Source organism: Staurois parvus, unplaced genomic scaffold, assembly GCF_062004578.1.
Source record: "Staurois parvus isolate SC_StPar_1 unplaced genomic scaffold, SC_StPar_1.0 ptg000020l, whole genome shotgun sequence".
NCBI classification, from domain to species: Eukaryota; Metazoa; Chordata; class Amphibia; order Anura; family Ranidae; genus Staurois; species Staurois parvus.
Genome location: NW_028317816.1, coordinates 5,767,303 through 5,780,281, shown reverse-complemented (window position 1 = coordinate 5,780,281; position 12,979 = coordinate 5,767,303). Strand labels below are relative to the sequence as shown.

At 42.0% G+C, this 12,979-nt stretch overlaps 5 non-coding genes across 5 annotated transcripts; 2 read left to right on the top strand and 3 right to left on the bottom strand.

Annotated features, from left to right (window-relative positions):
* The first annotated feature begins 1,350 nt into the window (after positions 1-1,350).
* On the top strand, positions 1,351-1,424 carry TRNAT-AGU (transfer RNA threonine (anticodon AGU)). Its single transcript has one exon. It is a non-coding gene; the product is annotated as a tRNA-Thr (tRNA).
* A 212-nt stretch (positions 1,425-1,636) lies between these two features.
* On the bottom strand, positions 1,637-1,718 carry TRNAS-GCU (transfer RNA serine (anticodon GCU)). Its single transcript has one exon. It is a non-coding gene; the product is annotated as a tRNA-Ser (tRNA).
* Positions 1,719-3,396: 1,678 nt separating this feature from the next.
* Positions 3,397-3,478, bottom strand: TRNAS-GCU (transfer RNA serine (anticodon GCU)). Its single transcript has one exon. It is a non-coding gene; the product is annotated as a tRNA-Ser (tRNA).
* Positions 3,479-9,885: 6,407 nt separating this feature from the next.
* On the top strand, positions 9,886-9,959 carry TRNAT-AGU (transfer RNA threonine (anticodon AGU)). The gene has a single exon. It is a non-coding gene; the product is annotated as a tRNA-Thr (tRNA).
* A 1,973-nt stretch (positions 9,960-11,932) lies between these two features.
* Positions 11,933-12,014, bottom strand: TRNAS-GCU (transfer RNA serine (anticodon GCU)). Its single transcript has one exon. It is a non-coding gene; the product is annotated as a tRNA-Ser (tRNA).
* Between the last annotated feature and the right edge of the window lie 965 nt (positions 12,015-12,979).

The following is a 12,979-nucleotide window of genomic DNA, read 5'->3' as shown; positions in this document are numbered from 1 at the left end:
AAGCAGAAACTTGAGGAAAAGACACAAGCAGGATGCCGTTTCTCACCTCCTAATAGAGCACCTTGCTTCCGTGCTGTCAATTCATTGTGACAAAAGCTTCATTCTTCCTTTTCTGCCAAGGGTATAATCAAATATTACAAATGCAATCAAGGGTGTAAAGCAAGTCACAAGTAGTAATGCTCACCAACTTTGCTGCAGACACGCAGTCTAACGGCATGGAATTAGGAAGCGTCAACAGGTGCAAAATGTCATGTATTCCCCATCTTTTTTTTTCACTTTCTGCTGTTCCTTTTTTATTGGCTCTAGATGATGAACTGTGCCCGCGTCAAGAGAAATTCGCCTGGATGGAGCCACTCTTTTGCCAGGACATTCAGAGATGTAGCTCAACCATCAATTTCAAGTCTACACTTTTCTCCTACCTGGCTGGCATTTTTACATGAATGCAAAGTGTTTGACTGTGGTTGGGGTCCCAAAACTCTTGTCACCGCTTCAGTATCTGTTCCCTTTGACTTCACCTCGGGCAATGATTCATTTGGTTAAAAGACACATGCAGGATGTCTTTCCACAAATAGTCATATTCACAAACTCCTCTTGGCGATCATGAATTCAAACGTCAAGGGTGGAGGATGTATGAAAAATGGCAGCGTTCCTATTTTTCTTCCCCATCTTTGTTCATTTTCAGCCTGTTGATTAGCTCTAGATCAAGGACTCTGTGTTCTTCCAAAAACAGGAGGATGTCTGCCTGCTGTCTTCCAAGGGACAAATGAAAAGTTAGAAGCGTAAGAAACGGTCTGAAGCAAGATGCAGATAGTTTCCTTCCCCAAATCTTTTTGCCCGCATGCATTTCATCTTCACAGGAGTGGAAGCCAAAAGATGGGCAAATTGGTTTTTCCCACCTTCTTTTATTTTCGGTCCATTGTTTGATTCTAGAGCACAGACTCTGCCTGTTTAAAATAAGATTAGGTGGGATTGGCCCACTGTTACCTCTTGACTTCACAAGAGATATCTGAGTTGTAGCCTTGGCTCTTAAACCTTTTAGCAAAAATGAAGCAATGTACAAAGCTGGAAAGTTTTCAAGCTACTCGTAAGCTGGTTTTTCTTGGCACCAAACAGCTAAGAAAAATAAGCAATGAAAAAAGAAGAAAAAGAAAAAAACAACAACTTTTGGAGGAGTGATGAGTTCAAAAGGACGTTGCATAGTCTCCTTTGCTATCTCCTCCTCTGCCTTTCATGCTGCGTTAGAGATTTTGAAGCTTGATGTGCGTAACATTTGTCAAGAAGTTCCTCACAACTGTTCTGTGCCTGTGCTGACACAAGTCTGCCTTTGGCACAAGCACAGTGTCCGGGTGTGGTGCTGTGGCTTAGTTGGTTAAAGCGCCTGTCTAGTAAACAGGAGATCCTGAGTTCGACTCTCAGCAGCGCCTTTCTTTGGCTGCAGATTAAGCCCTTGAAAAGGTTTTAAGAGTTGCCTCGGGAGCTTTGTGCCGCAATGGCATGGTTTAGGCAGCAGCCTTGCTCTTGATGCTTCCAGCTGATCTCTTCAAAGCCCTGCGAGTTTGCTGGACCTTTTAGCCTAGGTTATGCCAGCCTGGTGTCCACGGCAAGCACAAAACAGTGCACCTTTAGACGAAGGGCTCGATGAGGATGGGATTCGAACCCATGCATGCAGAGCACAATGGATTAGCAGTCCATCGCCTTAACCACTCGGCCACCTCATCCACAGCAAGCTTGCGAGCTTTGATTTTGGGAGCTGCATGTCACAAGCAGAAACTTGAGGAAAAGACACAAGCAGGATGCCGTTTCTCACCTCCTAATAGAGCACCTTGCTTCCGTGCTGTCAATTCATTGTGACAAAAGCTTCATTCTTCCTTTTCTGCCAAGGGTATAATCAAATGTTACAAATGCAATCAAGGGTGTAAAGCAAGTCACAAGTAGTAATGCTCACCAACTTTGCTGCAGACACGCAGTCTAACGGCATGGAATTAGGAAGCGTCAACAGGTGCAAAATGTCATGTATTCCCCATCTTTTTTTTTCACTTTCTGCTGTTCCTTTTTTATTGGCTCTAGATGATGAACTGTGCCCGCGTCAAGAGAAATCGCTTGGATGGAGCCACTCTTTTGCCAGGACATTCAGAGATGTAGCTCAACCATCAATTTCAAGTCTACACTTTTCTCCTACCTGGCTGGCATTTTTACATGAATGCAAAGTGTTTGACTGTGGTTGGGGTCCCAAAACTCTTGTCACCGCTTCAGTATCTGTTCCCTTTGACTTCACCTCGGGCAATGATTCATTTGGTTAAAAGACACATGCAGGATGTCTTTCCACAAATAGTCATATTCACAAACTCCTCTTGGCGATCATGAATTCAAACGTCAAGGGTGGAGGATGTATGAAAAATGGCAGCGTTCCTATTTTTCTTCCCCATCTTTGTTCATTTTCAGCCTGTTGATTAGCTCTAGATCAAGGACTCTGTGTTCTTCCAAAAACAGGAGGATGTCTGCCTGCTGTCTTCCAAGGGACAAATGAAAAGTTAGAAGCGTAAGAAACGGTCTGAAGCAAGATGCAGATAGTTTCCTTCCCCAAATCTTTTTGCCCGCATGCATTTCATCTTCACGGGAGTGGAAGCCAAAAGATGGGCAAATTGGTTTTTCCCACCTTCTTTTATTTTCGGTCCATTGTTTGATTCTAGAGCACAGACTCTGCCTGTTTAAAATAAGATTAGGTGGGATTGGCCCACTGTTACCTCTTGACTTCACAAGAGATATCTGAGTTGTAGCCTTGGCTCTTAAACCTTTTAGCAAAAATGAAGCAATGTACAAAGCTGGAAAGTTTTCAAGCTACTCGTAAGCTGGTTTTTCTTGGCACCAAACAGCTAAGAAAAATAAGCAATGAAAAAAGAAGAAAAAGAAAAAAACAACAACTTTTGGAGGAGTGATGAGTTCAAAAGGACGTTGCATAGTCTCCTTTGCTATCTCCTCCTCTGCCTTTCATGCTGCGTTAGAGATTTTGAAGCTTGATGTGCGTAACATTTGTCAAGAAGTTCCTCACAACTGTTCTGTGCCTGTGCTGACACAAGTCTGCCTTTGGCACAAGCACAGTGTCTTGGTGTGGTGCTGTGACTTAGTTGGTTAAAGCGCCTGTCTAGTAAACAGGAGATCCTGAGTTCGACTCTCAGCAGCGCCTTTCTTTGGCTGCAGATTAAGCCTTTGAAAAGGTTTTAAGAGTGGCCTCGGGAGCTTTTTGCCACAATGGCATGGTTTAGGCAGCAGCCCTGCTCTTGATGCTTCCAGCTGATCTCTTCAAAGCCCTGCGAGTTTGCTGGACCTTTTAGCCTAGGTTATGCCAGCCTGGTGTCCACGGCAAGCACAAAACAGTGCACCTTTAGACAAAGGGCTCGATGAGGATGGGATTCGAACCCATGCATGCAGAGCACAATGGATTAGCAGTCCATCGCCTTAACCACTCGGCCACCTCATCCACAGCAAGCTTGCAAGCTTTGATTTTGGGAGCTGCATGTCACAAGCAGAAACTTGAGGAAAAGACACAAGCAGGATGCCGTTTCTCACCTCCTAATAGAGCACCTTGCTTCCGTGCTGTCAATTCATTGTGACAAAAGCTTCATTCTTCCTTTTCTGCCAAGGGTATAATCAAATGTTACAAATGCAATCAAGGGTGTAAAGCAAGTCACAAGTAGTAATGCTCACCAACTTTGCTGCAGACACGCAGTCTAACGGCATGGAATTAGGAAGCGTCAACAGGTGCAAAATGTCATGTATTCCCCATCTTTTTTTTTCACTTTCTGCTGTTCCTTTTTTATTGGCTCTAGATGATGAACTGTGCCCGCGTCAAGAGAAATTCGCCTGGATGGAGCCACTCTTTTGCCAGGACATTCAGAGATGTAGCTCAACCATCAATTTCAAGTCTACACTTTTCTCCTACCTGGCTGGCATTTTTACATGAATGCAAAGTGTTTGACTGTGGTTGGGGTCCCAAAACTCTTGTCACCGCTTCAGTATCTGTTCCCTTTGACTTCACCTCGGGCAATGATTCATTTGGTTAAAAGACACATGCAGGATGTCTTTCCACAAATAGTCATATTCACAAACTCCTCTTGGCGATCATGAATTCAAACGTCAAGGGTGGAGGATGTATGAAAAATGGCAGCGTTCCTATTTTTCTTCCCCATCTTTGTTCATTTTCAGCCTGTTGATTAGCTCTAGATCAAGGACTCTGTGTTCTTCCAAAAACAGGAGGATGTCTGCCTGCTGTCTTCCAAGGGACAAATGAAAAGTTAGAAGCGTAAGAAACGGTCTGAAGCAAGATGCAGATAGTTTCCTTCCCCAAATCTTTTTGCCCGCATGCATTTCATCTTCACGGGAGTGGAAGCCAAAAGATGGGCAAATTGGTTTTTCCCATTCAAAAAGGGGGGGTTTGTGAAAAGAGATTCACAGAAAAGCGGCTACATTATGAACAGACCGTGACACTCAGAAAATTTTCCAAAAATTATGCTTTATTACACAGATATAAATATGACATATGGGCATTCGCCCTGGTTTACCATCACCTCAGTATGAGACAGTAACACACAGACCTAAAACCATATAAAATGACATCAATGACATCTGTTTCTTTTTTTTAGACCAACAAAATGGAGAACCTCCTCATATCCATCAATCACAGATGGGAAGAGGATCCAAAAAGAAAGTAGAGGAATCCTTAAAAAACAAACATCAGGAGGACAAGGGCAGAACAAGAAGTCAGAGGAGGTAGTAGAAGAGAATATTCATGACAAAAAGGTAATTAATTTGGCCAATTTTCCACTCAAAAGGGAACATATCTCTCTATTAAACAAAGGTATGTCCTTCTCACCAGTGACCCCCATGGACGAGTTCGAGGTATTCAAAGATGTGAACTTATTTCTAAGAAAAGTCTTCTTGAGAATGATACATGGTAATCCTACCAGTTTGGAGGATATGGCCTCCGACTCGTCCATGGAGGACCGCAAGATACTGGATATGTTGATATCTCTCATAGAGGAAAATGAGGATGGTGATGAAAGTATAACAAACTTGAATAATTCCAACAATATAATTAGAAAGGTTGATCTAAATATTAGATCGACAAAAATGCCGAAAATTCGTTCCAATATGAGGATCTCGACATTTCTAGATTTTGTTGCTGAAGACCTTAAAAATCTTGAGTGGAAAATGCCAATTGGTGATAACCTTACCAAAAAAGAAAGAAAAGCTCTTAAAGAACTAAAAGAGACCAAAGATATTGTCATTAAGAGAAGTGATAAAGGGGGCAATGTAGTGATTTTGAATGAACAAGACTATGTCAGGGAGGTGAAGCGCTTATTGAGTGACTCATCCACATATAGGAAAGTGACTGCGAATCCTTTCCATCTGGTGGTTAAAAAATTAAATTCCATTTTGACACTAGGAAAAGAAGTGGGTTTGTTAACTAAGAAAGAATATGACTATTTGAGAACTGAAGAATTCAATCACCCTACGTTTTACATTATCCCCAAAATACATAAAAACCAAGAAAACCCTCCAGGTAGACCTATTGTTTCAGCCATTAATGGTCCCCTAGATAAAACAGGGAAATATATAGATTTGTTTCTTAAGGATATGGTTCCGAATCTTCCCTCTTATGTGAGGGACACTAAGGATGTGTTGGCTAAGATTGAAAATATGATCATTAAGGATAACTCCATTCTAGTGGGAATAGATGTGGAATCACTTTACACCTCTATCCCACATGAATGTGGCGTGAGATCAGTTTCCTATTTTCTTGAAAAAACATATCCTACTTTGGGAGGACAGAATGAATTCATTAGTGAGTTATTGGAGTTTGCTTTAAAACATAACTTTTTTCAATTTAATAATACCTTCTATCAACAAACTAGAGGTACTAGTATGGGAGCACCGTGGGCTCCGGCCTACGCATGTCTCCATTTGGGGTTTTGGGAGGAACAGGTTGTCTTTAAATCATCAAGATTTCTTGCTAATGTCCAGATCTGGTTGAGATATATAGATGATGTGTTCCTTGTGTGGCAAGGAACATCTGAGGAATTAAAATCATTTTTGGGAGAGTTAAATCAGAACTCCTTCAATATTGGACTTACATATATATGTGACGAAAGATGTATTTCTTTTCTGGATCTGGAGATTAGACTTGAAAATGGAAAACTCCTCACTAAGACATATAGGAAACCTACTGCTGCCAATACCCTATTAGAGGCAAGAAGCTACCATCCACGTTCACTGATCTCAGGGATTCCAGTGGGACAGTTTTTGAGATGTCGGAGAAACTGCTCAAACATCAATGACTTTAAAATGGAGGCTCAGGATCTCTATAGAAGATTTAGAGAAAGGGGATATTCCCACTCCCAAATTAGAAATGCTCGGAGACGGGCATATCAAATTGATCGTGAGGATTTATTATCTACCAAAAAGGAAGTGAAGGCTAGATTGAGTGATCAGCCTGTGAGAATGATTACCCAATTTGGAGCTCAATGGCAAGATGTTAAATTAATATTGGAAAAACACTGGAAGATTCTTACTCAATGCCCCAGGTTGAGTAAGATTGTAGGTGAACGTCCCCAGATGGTAGCAAGAAGAGCACCAAATCTTGGTGACCTCCTTATTCATTCAGATTATCAACCATTAAAACAAACAACATGGTTAAAATCACGTACCAAGGGGATGTTTAAATGTGGAAAATGTCAAATCTGCAAATATGTGGATCGCACGGATTCCTTTTATGATTCAGGAAATAACACTCACTATAAGATTCAGAGTCTTATAAACTGTTCCACAGTAAGGGTATTATATATCTTAACCTGTCCCTGTAAAAAGATGTATGTAGGTAAGACTAAAAGACAACTTAAAGTAAGAATTGGTGAACACTTTAGAGATATTAGATCAAATGATCCTGATAGTAACCTTGCCCAACATTACGCTAAATATCATGGAGGTAAACTGGACGGCACTAAAGTAAAAGGTTTCTATGCACTGCACTTCCCACAGAGGAGAGGTGATTTTGATAGAGAACTGCTTAAAAAGGAGAAACATTGGATATATAAACTTGATACACTGTACCCTAAGGGGTTAAATGTGGAATGTGATCTCCAAGTGTTTTTGGAAAAATAGGTTTATGGGACTATGTACCGGTGTTGGGAATATTAATGAAAATATGGATGATCTTACGATATGAGTTTTTTATATAGCTCTAAACAATGCAAAAAGACTTACTGTCTGGTTAAATGTCCCTTAATACCTTCTGCCTCTGAACAATAACCATACCATAGGATGGATGTTAAAAAACTGGGGTATTTCTGTTATTATGACCCTCATGTGAATTTTCAGATTATATTGCCATCTTGTGGTATTTGTTGGTATTTTCTGATAATTGATATTGTCTCCCCCAAAAAACCCGATTCAGTAGATGGAACTGTTGATTCTCTGATTTACTGCCATGTGGCGGTTAGTTGATGGCATTTCTCAGTTTCTCTTAATGGCTGGAATTGCGATAAACCTGTGTATATTGGGAATGTTAACGTAAATATGGATGACATTACGATATGAGTTTTTTATATAGCTCTAAATAATGCAAAAGGACTCACTGTCTGGTTATATGTCCCTTAATACCTTTCGTCTCTGAACAATAACCATACCATAGGATGGATGTAAAAAATTGGGGTATTTTTGTTATAATGACCCTCATGTGAATTTTCAGATTATATTGCCATCTTGTGGTATTTGTTGGTATCTTTTGATAATTGATATTGTCTCCCTAAAAACCCGATTCAGTGGATGGAATTGGTGATTCTCTGATTTATATCGCCATCTCCTGGTTAAAGTGTGACAAAAGCCCCAACAGACTGGTATATGTAATTTATGACCTTTGATTAATATATGTTTTGGTAAAAATATTAAGCCTCTCCCCTCTCTGTGGACTCCAGCCGCCTGCCTTTTTAATTTTAATTAAGACCAGTAGTTGTGCTAAGTATTTAGCCCCCCCCCCTTGTTTTCTTCCATTAGGAACAACTGCAGGTCACCTCTTTTGCATAAATGGGTGGGTCTTTACCCACTATAAATAGGATATTGAAATGCAGTTGTCCCATTGGTCCTGACGAAGCTGAGTGAGATACGCCCATCGGCGAAACGCGTTGACGTCATACGTCAGATACGTCACTTCCGGTCATGCGCACTAGGTGGAACGCACGCTGACCCATAAGGAGGAAGCCATCTTCACATGCCATGAGGCAAGCGTGAGCAGCACAGGCGCTGAGAGGGGGCTGGAACCCGCGGTATATCGGCGGATGTCAGCGGTGGTTCCTGGGCCTCTGTGGCCGTGTTTGGCAATATCCATGAAGGACATCTCTTTCATTCCCTTTATCCACGGCACAGGTGGTGAGTGGATTGTTACAGGACATTAGATATATGGTCCTCTGTGATCAATATGACCTACATATCTTATTGAGTGCAAGCTCTGTCAGTGACTTCCAACATTATTTGTTTCACTACAGGATGGGGACATTATGGTGCTTTGTGTAGGATACAGGACATACCGCATATAGTTCAACAGGCAGAAGATTCCTTGGGATATGTCTTGCTTTTCCTACAAAGGGTGGTGTGTAGTCCACATACAGTGGTGAAGACACCATTTCAAGCAGAGTGCTGCAATCTGCACCTTTTCTCCCATCCTGGGAATAAATGGGGCTTATTTCCATTCAAGAGCTTTATGACACAGCTGTTCACATTACAGATGAACGGGCCCCAACCACGTGTGCCGGCACAGGAATGTATTGCATCATATATTTGACATTTATGTCTTTTTCCAAACAGGCCTGAGGCTTACTGTTCCCCTCTTCACGCTTATTGTGCTTACTGCATTTCATACATGTGATATACGTATATCCATAGTATAATTTTTGGATTCCCTGTTCGGGATTCACCATTATGATATTGGTGTAAATTCACTATTCAATATTATGGTATACCTATGGTATAATTTTTGGATACACCTCTTTTGGGAAGTGTTTACCTGTGTGTTTGTACTACAGAGATATTAGACTCTTGCAGTCACTTTTTCTGTTGCACATACATTTAGACCGGTCTTGATGTCATTTTATATGGTTTTAGGTCTGTGTGTTACTGTCTCATACTGAGGTGATGGTAAACCAGGGCGAATGCCCATATGTCATATTTATATCTGTGTAATAAAGCATAATTTTTGGAAAATTTTCTGAGTGTCACGGTCTGTTCATAATGTAGCCGCTTTTCTGTGAATCTCTTTTCACAAACCCCCCTTTTTTGAATGCCTTTTTTGGCTACTGAATGGAAACCAAACATTGGGTGACACGATAACTTAATTAACAACCTCTTAATAACTACCTATAGTATAAATTGGTTTTTCCCACCTTCTTTTATTTTCGGTTCATTGTTTGATTCTAGAGCACAGACTCTGCCTGTTTAAAATAAGATTAGGTGGGATTGGCCCACTGTTACCTCTTGACTTCACAAGAGATATCTGAGTTGTAGCCTTGGCTCTTAAACCTTTTAGCAAAAATGAAGCAATGTACAAAGCTGGAAAGTTTTCAAGCTACTCGTAAGCTGGTTTTTCTTGGCACCAAACAGGTAAGAAAAATAAGCAATGAAAAAAGAAGAAAAAGAAAAAAACAACAACTTTTGGAGGAGTGATGAGTTCAAAAGGACGTTGCATAGTCTCCTTTGCTATCTCCTCCTCTGCCTTTCATGCTGCGTTAGAGATTTTGAAGCTTGATGTGCGTAACATTTGTCAAGAAGTTCCTCACAACTGTTCTGTGCCTGTGCTGACACAAGTCTGCCTTTGGCACGAGCACAGTGTCCGGGTGTGGTGCTGTGGCTTAGTTGGTTAAAGCGCCTGTCTAGTAAACAGGAGATCCTGAGTTCGACTCTCAGCAGCGCCTTTCTTTGGCTGCAGATTAAGCCCTTGAAAAGGTTTTAAGAGTGGCCTCGGGAGCTTTGTGCCGCAATGGCATGGTTTAGGCAGCAGCCCTGCTCTTGATGCTTCCAGCTGATCTCTTCAAAGCCCTGCGAGTTTGCTGGACCTTTTAGCCTAGGTTATGCCAGCCTGGTGTCCACGGCAAGCACAAAACAGTGCACCTTTAGACGAAGGGCTCGATGAGGATGGGATTTGAACCCATGCATGCAGAGCACAATGGATTAGCAGTCCATCGCCTTAACCACTCGGCCACCTCATCCACAGCAAGCTTGCGAGCTTTGATTTTGGGAGCTGCATGTCACAAGCAGAAACTTGAGGAAAAGACACAAGCAGGATGCCGTTTCTCACCTCCTAATAGAGCACCTTGCTTCCGTGCTGTCAATTCATTGTGACAAAAGCTTCATTCTTCCTTTTCTGCCAAGGGTATAATCAAATGTTACAAATGCAATCAAGGGTGTAAAGCAAGTCACAAGTAGTAATGCTCACCAACTTTGCTGCAGACACGCAGTCTAACGGCATGGAATTAGGAAGCGTCAACAGGTGCAAAATGTCATGTATTCCCCATCTTTTTTTTTCACTTTCTGCTGTTCCTTTTTTATTGGCTCTAGATGATGAACTGTGCCCGCGTCAAGAGAAATTCGCCTGGATGGAGCCACTCTTTTGCCAGGACATTCAGAGATGTAGCTCAACCATCAATTTCAAGTCTACACTTTTCTCCTACCTGGCTGGCATTTTTACATGAATGCAAAGTGTTTGACTGTGGTTGGGGTCCCAAAACTCTTGTCACCGCTTCAGTATCTGTTCCCTTTGACTTCACCTCGGGCAATGATTCATTTGGTTAAAAGACACATGCAGGATGTCTTTCCACAAATAGTCATATTCACAAACTCCTCTTGGCGATCATGAATTCAAACGTCAAGGGTGGAGGATGTATGAAAAATGGCAGCGTTCCTATTTTTCTTCCCCATCTTTGTTCATTTTCAGCCTGTTGATTAGCTCTAGATCAAGGACTCTGTGTTCTTCCAAAAACAGGAGGATGTCTGCCTGCTGTCTTCCAAGGGACAAATGAAAAGTTAGAAGCGTAAGAAACGGTCTGAAGCAAGATGCAGATAGTTTCCTTCCCCAAATCTTTTTGCCCGCATGCATTTCATCTTCACGGGAGTGGAAGCCAAAAGATGGGCAAATTGGTTTTTCCCACCTTCTTTTATTTTCGGTCCATTGTTTGATTCTAGAGCACAGACTCTGCCTGTTTAAAATAAGATTAGGTGGGATTGGCCCACTGTTACCTCTTGACTTCACAAGAGATATCTGAGTTGTAGCCTTGGCTCTTAAACCTTTTAGCAAAAATGAAGCAATGTACAAAGCTGGAAAGTTTTCAAGCTACTCGTAAGCTGGTTTTTCTTGGCACCAAACAGCTAAGAAAAATAAGCAATGAAAAAAGAAGAAAAAGAAAAAAACAACAACTTTTGGAGGAGTGATGAGTTCAAAAGGACGTTGCATAGTCTCCTTTGCTATCTCCTCCTCTGCCTTTCATGCTGCGTTAGAGATTTTGAAGCTTGATGTGCGTAACATTTGTCAAGAAGTTCCTCACAACTGTTCTGTGCCTGTGCTGACACAAGTCTGCCTTTGGCACGAGCACAGTGTCTGGGTGTGGTGCTGTGGCTTAGTTGGTTAAAGCGCCTGTCTAGTAAACAGGAGATCCCGAGTTCGACTCTCAGCAGCGCCTTTCTTTGGCTGCAGATTAAGCCCTTGAAAAGGTTTTAAGAGTGGCCTCGGGAGCTTTTTGCCACAATGGCATGGTTTAGGCAGCAGCCCTGCTCTTGATGCTTCCAGCTGATCTCTTCAAAGCCCTGCGAGTTTGCTGGACCTTTTAGCCTAGGTTATGCCAGCCTGGTGTCCACGGCAAGCACAAAACAGTGCACCTTTAGACGAAGGGCTCGATGAGGATGGGATTCGAACCCATGCATGCAGAGCACAATGGATTAGCAGTCCATCGCCTTAACCACTCGGCCACCTCATCCACAGCAAGCTTGCGAGCTTTGATTTTGGGAGCTGCATGTCACAAGCAGAAACTTGAGGAAAAGACACAAGCAGGATGCCGTTTCTCACCTCCTAATAGAGCACCTTGCTTCCGTGCTGTCAATTCATTGTGACAAAAGCTTCATTCTTCCTTTTCTGCCAAGGGTATAATCAAATGTTACAAATGCAATCAAGGGTGTAAAGCAAGTCACAAGTAGTAATGCTCACCAACTTTGCTGCAGACACGCAGTCTAACGGCATGGAATTAGGAAGCGTCAACAGGTGCAAAATGTCATGTATTCCCCATCTTTTTTTTTCACTTTCTGCTGTTCCTTTTTTATTGGCTCTAGATGATGAACTGTGCCCGCGTCAAGAGAAATTCGCCTGGATGGAGCCACTCTTTTGCCAGGACATTCAGAGATGTAGCTCAACCATCAATTTCAAGTCTACACTTTTCTCCTACCTGGCTGGCATTTTTACATGAATGCAAAGTGTTTGACTGTGGTTGGGGTCCCAAAACTCTTGTCACCGCTTCAGTATCTGTTCCCTTTGACTTCACCTCGGGCAATGATTCATTTGGTTAAAAGACACATGCAGGATGTCTTTCCACAAATAGTCATATTCACAAACTCCTCTTGGCGATCATGAATTCAAACGTCAAGGGTGGAGGATGTATGAAAAATGGCAGCGTTCCTATTTTTCTTCCCCATCTTTGTTCATTTTCAGCCTGTTGATTAGCTCTAGATCAAGGACTCTGTGTTCTTCCAAAAACAGGAGGATGTCTGCCTGCTGTCTTCCAAGGGACAAATGAAAAGTTAGAAGCGTAAGAAACGGTCTGAAGCAAGATGCAGATAGTTTCCTTCCCCAAATCTTTTTGCCCGCATGCATTTCATCTTCACGGGAGTGGAAGCCAAAAGATGGGCAAATTGGTTTTTCCCACCTTCTTTTATTTTCGGTCCATTGTTT